The sequence below is a fragment of the Mesocricetus auratus genome, unplaced genomic scaffold, assembly GCF_017639785.1.
Source record: "Mesocricetus auratus isolate SY011 unplaced genomic scaffold, BCM_Maur_2.0 Super-Scaffold_100676, whole genome shotgun sequence".
In the NCBI taxonomy this organism is placed as follows: domain Eukaryota; kingdom Metazoa; phylum Chordata; class Mammalia; order Rodentia; family Cricetidae; genus Mesocricetus; species Mesocricetus auratus.
The window spans coordinates 80565545-80581412 of NW_024429266.1; positions in this window are offsets into that span (position 1 = coordinate 80565545).

A 15868-nucleotide genomic window follows, 5' to 3' on the forward strand; every position below is an offset into this window, starting at 1 on the left:
TCTATTCACATGATCCTGCAAAATTTAATCACTGTTAACATGTATAGGATCATAAAAATAAGGGCCAGGCACAGAGAGAAATTCCCCAACATCACAAATATTGTATGTTAAAGAAGATAGGAATTTTTTATAAATTAAACAATATGTGTAATTCCATGATTTGTAATTGGGTTGTAGTAATCAAAAAAATAAGGTAACCCACTTAAGGGGCTCAGACAAATTCTTCAAGAGCAATTAACTTTTAACTGAATACATAGATTATAAATTGCATTAGATGGGGAAAGAGAAAGATTGGTAATAATTTAAAAATAAACTGCTTTCTTATAACTATAAAATACTGAAACAGCTATGGATCCATCACCAATGGAGAAATAAAATCTGCGATTGCTGGCCCAAAGACTCTCAGAATCAAGAATTAACCTCCAGCAACAGACATAGCACACCACAGTGAGTCATATTGGCTGAGCTGAGCCAAGCAGTACAAACCAGTATTTCCATATATCATCATGTGAAACAAAATATATTTTATGGTTCTAGCAGTATTGTAGGATAAGATCAGATGAAACATGGAAAATATATGTGAATTATGGAAGCCTAAATTAAGTGGTATTCTTCCACAGATGATGGAAACTTGATAATTTAATGGAACCTTCCTAGTAGTTCTTTCTTAGAATTTCTTAACTTTTCCATGACCATGTGCCACTTATTTACAGTGGATACTTATTGTTCTTTTTAGTTCCTGTCTAACCTCTCAAAAACAGTTATTGTTTTGTATAATGCTCATCTGTGGTGATATCTTGCTTGTACAAATCAAATCTCTATGAAGGTCAGAGAATGGAACTTGCCACCAGCTAACCATAGCAGTCTGTACAAACAGACAGGAAGTGAGATAGCTGGTCATAAACAGGACATAAGGAGGGAGAAACAGGAACTCTTTCACTTGTCTGCTGATACGCTAAGGAGATAAGGTATGGTGATGGCTTGCTCCTCTTCTCTCTGATCTCTCAGTGTTTTCCTCTATACCTGACTCTGAGTTTTTATTATCTAGGCCAAGTAAAAATTCCATTTACATTTCACCGGGTATGTTAAAAATTTGCAAGGGAATCTGGAAAGGAATTAAAATACGAGTTAATGATTTTAAATGAAGCAATTTTACAGGAGTGGACAGTGGCACATTTAGAAGTTATAAGATTTTTAACTGAAAGCCTCCGGATCAGGCATGGGCTATTGCCTTATTAGTTGTTAGCCAGTAAAACTCCGGAAGCATTACACAATATAAAAAGTCTTCCAATTTCTTTCAGTTGAATTACAGAAGTAAATGTTAGGATCAAAGTTGAGATATGCCTTCATTGCAGCACATGGAGAAATGTGGCTAGGAATGAACTGGAAGTTCCTTTTTTGATGGTGCTGTTTCATATTACCACATGGCACTATACTGACTGCGTGAGGAATTGCCATCAACAGTCTTGCCTCATTATGAACACTGTATGTGTGCTACAGTAGCAAACACAGCAGGCAAACTGTGCCTGCTATAATAGTGGCATGATCACGTTGAATACAATCAATTACCTTCTTATTGGGATTATGGAGTGTTTTACAGGAAGTAACTCACAATTTATGCTATCAGCCATGACAAATGCATGTGTCTATCAAAGGATCATCACCAGTAAGACGATCACTTCTATCATTATGCTAAATCTGTGTGATGTTTCTAGCAAATTTTCTTGTAATTATTTGTGATTATACATATAGATCCCACTTGTTATAGACCTCATTATTCATAGAATGAAACCTTTTCTTTTCTTTTAACCTAATGAACAGTGTGTAGTAGAGTCTCAAAAATTGCTAAACCCATGAAAGAGATTGTTCCTTTGGAAGGGTAGCTTAATATTTGTTCACAGATTGAGAAAAATAATAGTTATCTTTATCATCCTTCCCAATTTTAATATATTGTGGAAAAGGTGACAGAAAAAAAAGTTAAGGAAGGGATGTAATGCAGTACAGCAACTTCTTCCAAATGAAAACATTTCTTCTGAAGTGATGGTACTTACAACTTAGAAAATAAATATCTCACATATCTGAGGAAGTTACTGAAATTTAGAAACCTCAAACACACCCCAAAGTTATGTAAGCAATAAAGGTGGCTGGAGTATAAAGACACTTCCACCTGTAAATTCAGCAGGTATCTTCACAGATACAGATTTTGTGAGATTAAATTTACAGTGGTGATGCTGATTTTGAGGTTTCCTTATTTTTAATTTGTCGTTGAGTCTTTTATTCTGTAAGTAACCAATAAACTCTTTTGTTCTCCATGTTGTATTTTGCTAGAATTACTGTATTTTTTATCATTGCCTTCTATGGGATGAATAACAGTTTTCATGTCTCCCCAGGCATTAGGTATGAGGAAGGTATGATTGACATTGTCCCTGTAACTTACAAAGACTCAAGATCAGGGTTAGAACTGTGTACTTCAATCATGGCAAAGATAATAAATAAAGGTTTAAATCATTATGTGTTTCTATTTCTGGCTTGTTTATAAAGGCGACAATCATCACATCATCTTCCAAAATTTACTACATTAAGAAAGAAATGTTCACTATTTTTGCTATTCTGAACTGAAATTTGCTGAGTTTGGTGAAGTACAAGCAGGGAAACAAGTTCTTGTTATACAGGACTATATTCTGAGCCAAACTGGCACAGCCATCACAGCTCGACCATCAACAGTTTACCTCCTCTTATGGAATGAGATGTTCGGGAAGACATATGATCCTCACCTGATTAACCAACTGATGATTCTGAAGTAACTTTGTGTAGCCTGGGTGGTGATTTTGCTGGTGCTGGCTAGACAATATAAGTGGGAACTGATTAGAAAATGGTTCTTCATCTATGTGGCATAGGAAAGTCATAGTCCATTCTGGGTAACAACTTTCCAATGCAGCCTTTTATTCAGGGGAATAACAAGAACCTTGTAAGTACCTCCTAATGTATGCTTTAAAATTAAGTGCAATAAGCTCGTTTGATCCTGAACATTGATGGAACGGAACCTCATTTTTTTGTAGGAACCTTAGGAGAAGTGGAAGATATAATTTATGTCTCCCTCAGAAATGAATTGCACCAACAGTCCTTATTGGAAAATTATAAATAATTGATATTAGCTTACATTGCTGTGTTGCCCCAGGTAACTAACTGCATGACAACAATATCTGATTTGTATTGTCCATGCAAGGATTGTGAAGACAGAGCATTCAGTAAGCCAGTAAGCCATTTTCCTTACAAGCAAGACAGTAGTGTTTGGTTCTGGCTTAGTGTGGCAGAAAAAGTCAGCGATTCCTGTGCTGGAGAGGTAGAAACAGGCAGAAATTTGTGGAACTCTGGTCTGCCACTAGCTGAAGTTTTTAAAATCTAGTTCAATGTGAGTTCTTGTTCCAAATCTAAGAAACAAATTGACTGAAGAAGAACCCTCTCACTGACTTCTGGCTTCTCTCCACATGTACATACATGGATACATTTCACACAATAGTACCATACACACATGTATCTATGTGGATGCATACACCATATGCATATGCACTCACACACATGGATACACACACATGAACCATATACAAATACACACACACGGATACAAAAACACATACACCATATATACCTGCACTCACACATTTGCATACATACACCATATATAAATGCACACAAACACGGATATATTCAGACAAATGCAGCTTACTGCTTGCACATTCACATAGGTACACACACAAATGTGCCATATGCATATGCCCATACATGCATGACTATGTAAGCACATACAGATACATGTATACATGTATGCCATACACACATAAACAAGAACACACTAACACCATGCATACAAACATGGCTACTTACACACTCATGTACCATATACACATGCACATACTCACATGGATACATAACACACATGAACAATACACACATTCGTTCACTCACACAAATTACTATCTTTTCAGGGTAATTTTCAAAATACTTGATGTTTACAGAGTATGTTTTGTCGTTTGTCTGTGAAAACATTTTTTGTGTGTCATGTCTTAGTGCAAATTCCTTATAAAATTTCTGCATTTGAAGACAAAATTCATGACAACAGAATTTAGGTGAACAGCGTTCATGTAGGTAGGCCCTGATCCAATGTGAACACTCTTCCTGCAACAAGTACACAGAGATAATATAATGACATAAAGAAGAGACAGCAGCTGTAAAGCTAAATAGAAGGTCACAGAACAAATCCTAAGAGCACTTTTTTCCTAAGTAACAGTCTCCAGAATTGTGAGAAATCTCTAATGTTTATGCCTCAGTCTATGCTAGTTTATTATGGAAACCCTAACAAACTAATAGAGAAAACGTAGCTTGATTTCAAAGTCTAGAGTAGCATTTAGTTTTTTTTCTCACAGAAACCATTTCCTTTGCTACTCTGAACACATATATTCTCCAACCTTAGAGTATTTTCATTTTGCTAATAGAGACTGGAGATTGTTTCAGTGTGGATATCATGGATGTTTTGTTATAGAATGCCATTTTGGTGACCACTCGCAATTTTATTATGTGCCTTTGAAGTTTATTGTTCACTGACAATATACATCCATGCATTATAACTTTCCTTTTTATCAAACCAACTTGGCTCCTTTATCTCATTTCCACACATTTGTAATTTTCTCATAGTGTCAAAGCTCTTAAAACGTCTTACTGTATTTAATTTTATGAATTCATGTTTGAGACACCAATATCTAGCAGAGGCTTTCATAAAATTTTCTATACAGCCAATAATGCCTGAATTCACTGTCCTCCTGCCTCCACCTTTTAGGATATGGGATTGAAAGAATATGCTGCCACACTTAAAATATGTAGTGCTGTTGCGTGGATCTTATGGCATGTACACCACACTCCACAAACTTTGCTACATCTCCCAAACTGCATCGTAACTAGTATTAGTCAGTTTTCTACTACTATGATTATCAGGCATAAACACTTTTGAGATAAATGATTTATTTTGGATTATGTATTTTTAAGATTTCAATATAAGGTTATCTGGGCTAAGTGTTCTTAGCCTCCTTGCAACACAAAAGTATCATGATAGAAGACTGTGAAGCAGAAAATCTGTTTACATCCTGTAAGACAAGAAACAGATAAAGGGACATACAACAAGATCAGAGAAATCTAGAGCCTTCAAAGCTATCTCCATAGTGCCTATCTCCTCTAACCAAGCATATTTCAAGCAATCACTCTCAACTCCGAATTACAACACCAATTTATGACTGCAACAATGAATCTATCCATTGGCAGAGTGAGTCCTGATGATACACATTCCCCCAACCATTGCATTCAACAGCTGAGTATGAAGTCATTAATGTATGAACCATGCATACTTCCATCTATTTAATCAGAAAAAAATTAATATAAGGTGCTTTAAATATTTATTTTAGGCACGCTTCAGGGATTTCATTCAAATCTTATTTCTTATAAATTTCTTGCTATTTTGAAGATAGATACAACTTGTGCTATTCCTATCTCCAAAGGCCTACTTAAATACATTTAACCAGTTTGAAACTAAAATGTGTTGATAACTGTTTCTAACATTGATTATGTAGCATTTCTTTTTACAGCCATGGTGGTTGCAGATACGTCTTTCCTCTGCTCCTTTCGTGCAGAATTCTTTGTTTCCTCTTCTGTTAGTCTAACATCATTATATGTAGATTTTTGATGAATCTATTTGGTGATGGTAAGGTAGTTACTAATTATTTATTTGACGTCTCGTGCCTTCAAGTGACATCATTCCTACATGGTACATCTGAGCTCCATCCAACACTATTTCTGCTAATTCTAGACTCAAATGCATATTGTCTTCCCAAGATTTATATAATTACTCAATAATTTTAGTTTTATTGTGTGGAGAATGACTGATGCAGGATATTTTAAAATTCAGCAGCAATCATTACCTTACAAATATAACTCATTTGGGTAAAAATAATTTTATACTTGCCACTAAGTTTTAAGTTTTTCTTTGATGTTTCCCATTTCATTTCATTTTTTGGACTTATTTATTTTATATTTTGCATATAAATGTTTTTGTTGAATTTCTAGGTATGTACCAAGTATGGGACAGCTTCATTCAGTGGTCAGAATTGCATACTAGACCACCTGGAAATGGGGTTATAGGGAATTGTGAAACTCCATGTGTATGTGGGCAATCAAATTTTGATCTTCTGAACAATCATCTGTTTTTAACCACAGAGGTTATATTTATAAGTACAGATATATTTCTAACCACAATTTTCTTTTCTATCTAATTCTATGTGTAGTGATAGAAATTGAAATCAGAGTCACCTGCATCCTAGGCAAGCGCTCTGTCACTGCTCTATTTTCTCAGCTGTGTCTTAGTTTTCTCTATATAATACCATAATATGTCTCAAAGGTATACAATTTTACTATTCTTCATGTCCTTGCTTGTGTTGTGTGTGAGTGCGTGTGTATATGTGAGTGTTTGTGAAGAGAAGATTTTTCTTTGAGAGAAGCCTTCCTGCCAGCCTGGTTCCAGAGCCACATCAGTGGGGGTGGTGCCTATTGTTTTCTTCAAACCAACAAACTACAGCAGTTCCTTGATTAGGTAATAATAACTAACAAAATCTGTGGTGTGTTTCAAGTATATCTAAATCAATAATCAATTGTAAGATAGTAAAACACATGGCTAGAATGAAACTTTCGTGGTTATAAACACAATATAGTAGATTTATCACACATTTGGCATTGCAAAAGAAATTCCCAGGCTTGAATCAGCCTTTTCTGACAGAAAGTGATGGAGAAGACCCAAAGCTCTACAGTGTCAAGAAATGTGAAAACTGGAAACAACATGGTATCTTGAAATAAGGATGTTTGAGATATGTATTTCAGTGTCTGGGAAGGACTTACAAGTAAAATAAATTGTTATAATTTGTATGAATAAAGGACATGGGGATTGTTTGCACATTTCCTTTTTGAGAGAGGCACCTGCATTCCTGAATTTGTGGACTGTGTCATAAAATTGTACAACCAGTTACCCTCATCCAGTAAGGAGTCAGTAGCTAATTCTTTGTGTTCTATATGGTTGAGTTGTAACAATGACATGATCTGAGTATCATTATATAGAGTTTATTTTCATGTTGTCACAGCAACTTTATTATGTCATGTAGATTCACACAGATAGTTGAAGTCATCATCAATACAATTCATCAAATCTTTTAGCTGTAAATGATACTATGTGTCAATAAAGGATATTAAATATAGCAAAGGGTTTTAATCAAAATTAGAAGACAGAGTTAATATTTCTGTGCATGATTAGACATAATATTTCTACACGATTAGACATAATTTGAATGTGCATATGATTTGCTATTAAGCTTCATTTTTAGATTTGTGTAAAAAATTACAAACACTCATTCATGTATTTGAATGAACTACTTAGTAGAAAATGGTATTTTAAATTGCCTAATAAGTATCTGATACAAATCTATTAATGTTGCGATAAATGGTTGCACAAACAAGAGTGAATTAAATTAAATTTTGTAAATTTTTCAAGTACAACATGTTTCATCTTAGTCTATTTTGAAATAAAGAAGTCAATGTGTCTATGAATATGAACCTATTTTACTATTAGTTTCCAATATTTTTAGAAATAGGAAGAATTTTAGAATTAATGTATTGTTTCATATGAATTTTTCTTTTAGTATCACAATGCAAACTCAGCTCATGTTACCTTTTAAAACTGTCTAAACATATATAAAACATTAGCAATCAATTTATTTATCTATTTCAAGGATCCTACCCTAATATATTTTCATATTTTATATCCCTGATGTTTCCAGTTTTATCATTGATTCATTTTTGTACAGAGGTCATTCATATTTTGCATATAGTTAGTCAATTTTATAATATTGTTTCTAGGGGAACAAGTTTTTTTTTTAACAAACAAGGTTGAATGGAGTATGAAGTAGTCACAATGTTTTAAGTGTTTCTCATGTTCCTTTTACATCTTGGATGCCTTTCTCATAAAGACAGCAGTGAGATCTGTGACTTGTCTAGGGAAATGCAGGGACAAATGTCTAGTCCAGCAAGGACACTGACAACTGTTTCGCCAAGCTATAACATGTACATCCAGGTGGTTTTATTTGGATTGTCTAGTGAAGCATGAGTGATACAGAGGAAGTTGTGGACCTTGGAAATCCATTCTGTCTACGTCCTGGGAGTGCGCAGACCAATATGTAAGCTGCTCTTTCAGTCTCTTCCTCCACAACAATCATTATTTGCTTATCAAAACTCAGGGAATGTCTTTTTCCTTATTTTAACATGTTGAGCTTACACATTTTCACATACTTCACCAGTTTCCTGAGTGCTGTTAGAGAGCAGGTACTACAATTTCAGTCAAAGAGCTAGATAAGACAGTTACAAAACAAAATCTCAAAAGGGCCTCATTTCTGTTAATTAGGCTTTTCTTTAACCTGAGGTCAATGATTCTTTTGTCTCAGTCTTTGGAGAATATAGCTCTACAGCATGTTCCAACATGCAGGAATAAGTTACTAGCATTTTATCTGAGTTAATTTGCTATATACAATGTGTAAAGAAGTTACATGAGAGTTCAGTTCCAGTTCAGTTCTATTGGTTGTTCTTTTGGAAGACTTTCCATGTCAGGTCTCCTAGTCAGGGCTAGCCTTCCATTCATAATTGGTATACCTATAAACTATTACAGTCTTTGGAAGGAATGGAACTTAAGATTCAGGCTCTCTCCAACTAGCTATGCCTATGCACGTTCTTATATATCCATTGTGAATATCTCCCTTGGAAGTCTCAACATTCTATCCTACATCTTTCATGTCATTTTTGCTCCTTGATCTCTGGTCTCTACTAATTAGGAGGGGCTTTTGTTGAGAATTGGAGAGAAGGTCCCATATTAAGTACTAAACATTTTTATATTCAAGTATTGAGAGAACATAAATCATGCAGAATCCTACATAATTTTGTCTCCTGATTATTGAATAAAGTTACAATTTTATTTTAAGGTTAACTTCTGGTTGACCATGCCAGTTAACAATACAATAAGAAGAAAAAGAAAAAAACAATACTGCCTCTTCTTTGCAAGATACTTACTGTCTTATAGTTACTTTTGTAATATTTATTTTATTTTTGATTATGTGTATAGATGTATATGGGGGAGAGGTATGCATGAGCTATTTCAGGTGATAGCACATTCTAGATGATGTCAGTTGTGATCCACCCACAAGGGTGCTGAAGAAAGAAGTCAGATCTGTAATAAGTATGTTTGCTTACCAACTGAGCCATTTCTCCACCCTATCTCTTGCCTAGAATCACTTATTTTTTGGTTTTACGAGAAAGGGTTTCTCTGTATTGTTTTTGAGACTGTCGGTCCAGCCTGGCCTCGAACTCACAGAGATCCGCCTGCCTCTGCCTCCTGAGTGCTGGGATTAAAGGCATGCACCACCACCGCCCGGCTTAGAATCACTTTTTAAAATAACAAACTTTATCTTGTATAAATTTTCTATTTTTAAATATATAAATTCACTTATTTGTGAATCAGAAACAAAATTATAAATATAAGATTTGTTTTTAATAAAAGAAGGTAACACTGAGTGCAGGGAGTGATTTTACTTATCTGTAAGAGCTGACCGACCACTCCTGTGTGGGTATGTTCATGGGTAAGTAGAATGTAGAGGGCAAATAGAGCAAAGGGGAGGAGACTCTCTCTTTGGGTTTCAGTTTCGACTGGAGAGGAGCATAGGAACTTTCTGGTATCAGCTTTCTTGGCTTTTCACGTGATTTCTCTTTCAATAAATATCATAGGATATCCCTAAATTTGTGTAATTTAATGTATCTGCTTCAACTGAGCATATTAGAATTCCAAGCTTCTTGAATGGTTTCACAATTTAAGTTATGGCATAATAATTAATATTATTAAAAAGTTAGATCTTGATTTTAATCTTTCCTTTAATTATTAGAAATAAAGCAAATTGAAAATCAACTGAATGACACCATTAAATATAAACTCATATTAATATTACTAAGTGGCCTTTAAGACTTTAGGAGAACCATTTAACCATGCAAGTTCATCTTGTTTTTTTGTATAACAGATTGTATAGAAGAGGCACCTAGAGATCCATGCCATTGCCTGTATCCAAAGTGTGTCTTGAATTTTCTATTTGAATTTGAACATATTTACATTTTAGAATTACTGAATGAAAACACAATAAATGCAAGTTTCATAAAACTGAAAATTGGTAAAATTAGTGAATCATTATAGCACTTAGAAATATGAAATATAACACAATGTATGGTATTTTGACAAGGGCTGGCCCTGATAGATTCATGTGTTTGAATGCTTGGTCCATATGATGTGTCACCATTAGGAGATGTGGCCTTTTTGGAGTAGGTGTTGCCTTTATAGAGGAAGTGTGTCACTGTGGAAAAAGACTTTGAGGTCTCATATGTTCAAGCTAAGCCTAGTGTGGCAGTCTTCTGATGCCTGCAGATCAAAATTGGAATTCTCAGCTCCTTAATCCAGCACCATGTCTGGATGGATTCAGTATGTTTCTTGCCATAACGATAATAGACTAAAACTCTGAAATTGTGAGCAAGTCCTCATTAAACATATTCCTTTATAAGAGTTTCTGGGGTCCTGTTGTCTTTTCACAGTAATAGAAGTCCTAAGTAAGGCAGCAGTTGGTACTGAGGAGTGGACTATTGCTGTGATGGGATGGACAATGTTTTGTTGTAAGAATGTGGACTTTGACACTTCATAATAGAAGGAAATTGAACATTTTAAGTGGAGTTAATGGGATATAGTAGTAGGAGTATGGAAGGGAACACTGCTCAAGGTAATATAAGCTATGGGTATCTGGATCAAGAGGGTTAAGGGTAGAAGAATGCCAGTATGTAGTCTAAAGACAACTCTTGTGATATTTTGAAGAAAGTGGCTACTTTTTGCCCTTGCCCAAAGAGTATGCCTGAGGCTAAATTGAAATATTTTGGATTAATTCCATTGTCATTAGAAATTTCAAAACAGCCTAGTATTGACTCTATCATGTGGCTATTAGTGTTCAGCCTTATGAAGATTTATAATAAAAACTAGCAAGCTGAACATGTAAAAATACAAAATATGCAGATAGAGGAGAAAAAGCACACCATTAGTAGAATAGAGCTAAATCCTGTGTTCAAGAAGTTAAACATTATATAAATGCTTAATGTTAAATGAATAAAGAGAGGGGTGACCTCAGGGCAGGATCCCATGCAGCTAAACTTCCAAATTCTGCAAAAGGATTACAGGAAAACTCAGAGCTAAGTGTTGTGGTACCTACTTTTAGTCCCAGAACTCCAGAAACAGAGGTAGAAGGATCTCTGAGTTCAAGGTCAGCCTGGTCTACAGAGTGAATTCCATGACATTCAAGCTTAAACAATGAAGGGAACCATTGAAAATAAAGAAAGCTGACAAGGATGTATTGAACAACAGGGGCCATGTTCCAGCCCTAGCATGTGGCAGAACTTGCCAGCTTCACACACATGGCTGTGCCTTTGGAATCTAGAATGGAAGAAAGGAGTTACAGAATCTTCCTCCATAACTAAGGAAAGCAACTTAGGCCATACAGGTCTCTGCATGGTGGCCCAGAGAAGCTAACATGTGAAGGTTAAGCTTAGACTTTCTTGGAGACTTCAAAATGTTGAAGGTTCTAGAATTGTAGGACACCTGCTGAGGAGAGCTGGTAACATAGAGAGGAACCAGCTCAAGAAAAGAAAGTATTTTGCAGTCAAAATAGCTGACAGGATTTACAGATCTGAAGAGCATTTTGACATCCGACATGGAGATGCAGAGTTTGGAGTTTGGCCAGTTGATTCTTGGTCTTGCTTTTTTTCCAATATTTCCTCACTATGCTCCCTTCCCTATGATTTGTAAGGGTAATAACATATATTTCGTGCCACTGTATGTTAGAAGTATGTATTCATTTTTTTATTTTAATTTTACAGGGGAGTACAGTTGAGAGATTGCATGAATCTCAAAAAGATTTTCTGGGTTTATGGTGTCTCTTCATTGCAATAGGACCCCTAACTAAGGCACAGTAGTTAGTTAGGAGAAATCAGCTGTCATTAACTTTTGCTTTTCCCTTGCTACTCAAGGACAATACTGACTGATTTTATTTGTACTCATGAGTGACTGTGTTCTCAGTGTTGTTGTTATCAGAATCACTTCATCCCTGTAAATACATACTGAATCATAATAAACACTAAGAGAATGGCTAAGAGCCAAAAATTACATTGCTTAGCAAGGGGAAAGTAAATTTTACCAAATGTTTTCAAAGACAATTAATTTTGAATTCTGAAAACTTAACAATAGAGAGGACATTTATTAAAGAAAAGGGTTTCATTTGTGACTGAACACTGAACTCCATTGTGCCTGGGGCTCCTGTTAAGCCCTTCTATCTGGTACTCTGAAAGCCTAGAATCCTCACAAGTGGAATAGCTCAGGAAAGTAATTCAAGCATTCTCATCCATAACTGCACAGAGTTAGTGTCTGCTAAAGCCAAGGTCTCCATGTCTCTTTAGGTTTTATTCAAGTCAGGAATACTAGCTGCATCTCAGCTACTTTTTTTGTTAGGTGGAAGCACAAAGCATGGTTTTAGACAGGCTTCAGTCAATGCCAACTAAAGCCACCTACTTACTCATGTGTAAAAATGCATGTTTAGCAATCATATTTGTGGCTTTGTTTAGCCTATAAGCCAAAACTCATTTATTTATCTGATTAGCTTACCTTATTATTTTTAGCATATTCTGAAGTAAAGTTCAGTTTATTAGTTACATTAGTATATTATTTATTAGAATATGATAGACCATTGAATATTATGAAACATGTTAATAGGGGAAACTATTTCAAAATTATACTTAGACAATGAAATGATAGCTGTTGGTGTAAAATTGGCACTTACATCAGCTTGGTACAAAAGTAAAGTGCATATTTATTATTGTTTAATTATGTAGAGAGTGATAGCTTCTACAATCATATTTTCAACCTTCTTTAAAATGTGATTAGAAGGTAATCAACCATCACTATCCTCTACTCTTTTCTGTTTTCTCCCTCTCACATTTCCCATTCCTGCTTCCAAACATTTCCTTCATGAGTGTGCATGTGTGTGGATGCGATTATGTGTGTGTGTGTGTGTTTGTGTATGTTGTAAAATAGAAGACAAATCTACCAAAAACCCACTAATTTTCAGAAGCAACACTTAGAGTGAACTAAGATGAAAACAATGTATATCAGTCACAGATATTAACTAAACGTAGAATTAAGACTGGTGATTTAATTATCATGTCATGGAAAATTTGCCACAAACTTAAGATAGATAGAATGGATCTTAAATCTCACTTTCATATTTTCCCTTTGAAAATTAAATCAAGCTAAAATCCTGCCCTTCAAACAATTTATAAAACCTAGGAGAGAAAATAGGCAAACACACCAAGGTTTTAGAGAGTATAAGCAATTGGAAAGGATTTACATAAAACAAATATTTGTCAGAGCAGGTATGAGGTTCTGGCAAGCAAGTGTTTTCTTACAATCTGATAACAATCCTCAGGACTCTTTTTACCAATAGTGTTTATCCATAATACATAAGGCAATGTAATTCTATTCATCTCTAGATTTAAAATTTCTAGTTTATGTCAATTTATGCCTTATATTTATTTGGTATTTTGTATTAGTAAGCATGGACGATTGTAATATGGATAAAATAGTGTTGTCTTACACATTATTTTTAACTTTGTGACTATTGGTTCATAGTGTATTCAATCTTAATTCAGGAGAAACAACTGTTTATATATTAGAGTTATTCATCCAAATCATGAAATTGGCCATTATTATTAAAGACATGCAGATAAGGGTTACTATCAATATATTATTGTATTAACTTGAGAAAAGTATTTGTTATAAAATATAATTACAGTTAAAAGACATTTTATTGACATTTTGGTTATTATATTTGCAAACATTTGACAAATGTTCTATAGAATTATGTGTGTGAAACTTTCTTGTATTTTAAAGGAGCACAGCATTTTTAAGCTCGCCAGTACTGCCCACTACTTCTTGTGGTTCTGTTAAATGAACCACAGAAAGACAGACCTTAATTCCCTGATGGAATGTGAAATGATGTCCACTTCCTCCACTGTGCTGAAGATTTAAGAATACTACAAAAAATCTGAGATAAATATTGAGAATCTTTTAATCAGTGAATTATTAATAGTTGAATTTAAGAAGTGAACACTGTTGCCATAGTATTTTAAATTAAATATTAAAAGTTAATTATTACTAAATATTCACACTATAAAATATTAAAATCATGTAAAATTGAATGACTAACTGAATTCCAATGAATAGACATGTTACTGTATTTTTCCAATTTTTGTGTAATTCTATATCAAATCCAAACTGCCAATGTCCATTCATTAATCAGAATTGTGATGAGTCCTTCCCAAAATATCAAAAAATAATAAAATAATTCAACTCATTTTATTACTTTCTCTTTTGCAAACTGCATATTTGAACTTTACTAAATAAGCAAATTTTTAAAGCTTTTTACTTCTATATTATGGGATATAAGATTTCTTTGAAAATATAATCCCATAAATGACAAGTTATAATTAAGAAACATGTAATAGAAGTTAAATTAATAAAAACATGGCTTTAATAACAATTTCAAATAGCACTTCATGACATTAGTACAATAGAGAATTTTGAGTCATGTTGTAAGTACTGAATAATTTATAGCTCTCTAAATAAACATTGAGAAAGCAAATCCAACCTGTAATGTACATGACACAGCTCCATCTATAGCTTTGAGGAGCTTTTATTGGTATAAATCTCCATCAAATGTATGGTATATATTCATGCAAAAAGTTAGCAATTTAGTCTCTTATTTATATATGTTAGGACCTCCAAAAGTAACAACTGTTGATCACTTTACCTAGAATATATTTAAATTTTCTAAAAAAAGACTAGTTTTATACAACACTCCTAGACAGTTGTTAAGATCTGAATGAACTCTTCAACAGATATAAAGACATCATTAGCAAAAAATTGTTTGATTCATAGCAACCAAATTTTCCATTATTGTATTGTTGCTGACATTTGATTTTCGAATATTTTGAATAAAATTTTTCATGAGTTAGATAATGGTTGTCTTCTGCAGTTGCACTGTTGTTTGCAATCTGGACCTGAATGACTGTAACAGTTGCTAGACTATCAGTTATATAAACGGAGTACCAAACTCAAGGCCAAAGTGTGTAAACTCAAATACATCTGTAATACTCTTTCAGCTGGAAGAAAAGTTAGTCCATTCTTAATCTGAATCTTTGTCTATCCTGCACACACACACACACACACACACACACACACATATATATATATATATATATATGAGACATAATATGTCACATATATAAAAATATATTGAGGAATATATTCACATAATATATATGGCACTTCTGCACTTCTATACACACACACACACATGCACACACACACACACAGACACATAATGAGTGTCATATATTAGATGGTAGGGGTAATAGTATACCATGAATTAATTTTAAATGTTAGTGACTAGTAGTGAATGCCAAAACAAGAAAAGTCAAAGACCTTCATCAAAAGCACTGGCCCTTCTTTCCTTATAGGAGCCCTAGCATTAGTAGTTCAATGATTTTTACCTTAATTGTTTTTAATTATTTGTCATCAAAATAAATGGCCAGGATAACTAACAATAGACTTTCACACTGAAGATTTTCACATTGGAAAATACACTAAAATGAAATAAGA